The 3053-nt window shown below is 42.4% G+C and overlaps 1 non-coding gene across 1 annotated transcript; it reads left to right on the forward strand.

The window, feature by feature from the left end:
• The first annotated feature begins 213 nt into the window (after positions 1–213).
• TRNAW-CCA lies at positions 214–285 on the forward strand. The gene has a single exon. It is a non-coding gene; the product is annotated as a tRNA-Trp (tRNA).
• The last annotated feature ends 2768 nt before the right edge of the window (positions 286–3053 follow it).

Raw genomic sequence — 3053 nt, forward strand, 5'->3', positions numbered from 1 at the left:
CCTTCTCCAAGATGGTCCACATTTGTAATAGTTCCCTGAAAGGCGGAAAACTCAGAGCTGGTTCCCTACAAAGTTATTCTTTAAATCAACAGAAATAAATTTTTTTTTAAAAAACCATAAAAAAAAAGAAATACGTTGGTGGTAAACACTGAATTCATTTGTTCTGATGCCCAAAAGGAGAGAATTGAGTTCTGCATCTACAAATATTGCCCTTCCCAGGTGGCTCAGAGGTTAAAGCGTCTGCCTCCAATGCAGGAGGCCCGGGTTCGATCCCTGGATTGGGAAGATCACCTGGAGAAGGAAATGGTAACCCACTCCAGTATTCTTGCCTGGAGAATCCCATGGACGGAGCAGCCTGGTAGGCTACAGGCCACAGGGTCGCAAAGAGTCGGACACGACTGAGCGACTTCACTTTCTTTCTTTCTACAAATATAATTGTTTCTGGCTTGTCAAGTTTGGGAATAAAAAACAAAAATCACAGAGCAGCCCAAAGGGCATAAGTCCCTTTGGCTCACAGTCTAATTTCAATCTGCATATAGGAATTTCCTTGAAAAAATCTTGTTATTTAATCGCTAAGTCATGTCCAACTCTTTGTGACCCCATGGACTGCAGCACACCAGGCTCTCCTGTCTTTCACTATCTCCTGGAGTTTGCTCAAACTCATGTCCATTGAGTCAGTGATGCTATCTAACCATCACATCATCTGCTGACCCCTTCTCCTTTTGCCTTCAATCTTTCCTGGCATCAGGGTATGAGTCAGCTCTTCATGTTAGGTGGCCAAAATATTGGAACTTCAGCTTCAGCATCAGTCTAACAGTTTCCTGACTTTTATTCATCATTTAAGTCCTATATATAGCATACCCAGTTTTAAAGATTGTCTCTTAATCCATGATCCTCACTGATCTTTCTGCTTTAGATTCTTCACTTCACTTCCCTGGGGTGATCACAATTGTATTTTGATTATTTACTCTGTGTTTTTCTCCTTTTGTGAGTAGGGAGAGAGTTCAAGCTGGTGGGAACTAGGTTCAGAGACATGGGGATTTATCTCTACCTTCTCTGTAAGTCTCAGATCTTTTATCATTGTGTTTTCCATACCATAATTTCATCATACTTCCAACAACAACCATACAGTATGGTTTCTGAACAAAATTTTTCAAAAGATATCATTTTTGAAGAATATAATCATAGAGAAAAATGACTTTCCTTGCTGCTACCCCCCACCCCAGCTGTGTGTCCACCAGCCTCTCCTTCTTGGACAGCAAAGTCTTTCTAGGGTTACCATTTCTTTCTCTACCATCCTTTCTTCAAGGTGAGTGAAAACCCTCACGGCTGCTATCAGAAGCAATTATACTCCTTTTCTTGAATCTGAGTCCTTCTCTTCAAACATGGTTGCTTGATGCAGAAATAAAGGCACCCAAGCAATTGTGACTAACCACATTCTTGCCTGGTGAATCCCATGGACAGAAGAGCCTGGCAGGCTGCAGTCCATAGAATCACAAAGAGGCGGACACTACTGAAGCAACTTAGCACACATACACGCACAGTTCTCAATCCTGAATATTCATTGAAAGAACTGATGCTGAAACTGATATTCTAATACTTTGGTCACCTGATGTGAAGAGCTGACTCACTGGAAAAGACCTTGATGCTGGGAAAGATTGAAGGCAGAAGGAGGTGACAAAGGATGAAATGTTTGGATGGCATCACCAACTCAGTGGATGTGAGTTTGAGCAAACTCCAGGAGATAGTGAAGGACAGGGAAGCCTGGTGTCCTGTAGTCCATGACGTCACAAAGAGTTGGATATGACTTGGTGACTGAATAACAATTCTCAAAAAACATTTTATTCCATCAAATATTTTCATAAGTTTTACCCTCCTCTCAAAAAATGAATACTTATTTTTTCTGTCTTGATACCTGGAGGTGTAGTATTATAGTAGATGCTTTTTTCATCCTCCGGAAACTAGGAGGGGCAAGAGGTCATAGCCTCTGATTTATTTCTGTGTTGAGCCTCAGATGAGCCAGAACCTGAAGTTGTCCTGCAACCAGTCCCCTCCAAGTCTTACTCATTTCAAGCTGACATTTCTGAGCTTTGGTTCAACAATATCAACACACCCCACAGATGTTACTCATATACTTCAACCTACTGAAAAGAAAAACACTCAAGCCCACTGTGTTATGGGAACTGGAATAAACACTGGGGACAAGAAAGGAAGGACTGACTGACTGGCTGGCTGGTTTAATATTTTTCCGTTTCAAGCTCTTAATGTGCACTGAGTGAATCATCTAGCACCAAAATGTCATGTTCAGTGGGAGGTTTCTGTGCTGATTATCCAGTGAGTTGCCTTCAGTTTTATGTTTTACATGATGTGAGCATGTGTGATTTTTCCCAATCTGTGCTGATGTATAATTAACAAATAAAAATGGTATATCTTTAAAGTGTGCAACCTGATGTATTGACATATGTATGCACTGTGAGGTACAGAGTACAACCAAGCCATTTGATATACCCATTTCTCCACACAGATGTCATGTTCTTCTTTTTCTCTTATGGTAAGTTGGAGAAGACTCTTGAGAGTCCCTTGGACTGCAAGGAGATCCAACCAGTCCATCCTAAAGATCAGTCCTGTGTGTTCACTGGAAGGACTGACGCTGAGGCTGAAACTCCAGTACTTTGGCCACCTCATGCAAAGAGTGGACTCATTGGAAAAGACCCTGATGCTGGGAGGGATTGAGGGCAGGAGGAGAAGGAGACGACAGAGGATGAGATGGCTGGATGGCATCACCGACTCGATGGACATGAGTTTGGGTAAACTCTGGGAGTTGGTGATGGACAGGGAAGCCTGGTGTGCTGCGATTCATGGGGTCGCAAAGAGTCGGACATGACTGAGTGACTGAACTGAACTGAACTGAAGAGCACCAGATCTTTGGTAAATCTCAAGTCCACAATACAGTATTGCTAATTACAGTGATGTTGCTGTACATTGGATCTTTGGATGGCATCACCAACTCAATGGGCATGAGTTTGAGCAAACTCCAGGAGACAGTGAAGGAC

The sequence above is a fragment of the Cervus canadensis genome, chromosome 30, assembly GCF_019320065.1.
Source record: "Cervus canadensis isolate Bull #8, Minnesota chromosome 30, ASM1932006v1, whole genome shotgun sequence".
NCBI classification, from domain to species: domain Eukaryota; kingdom Metazoa; phylum Chordata; class Mammalia; order Artiodactyla; family Cervidae; genus Cervus; species Cervus canadensis.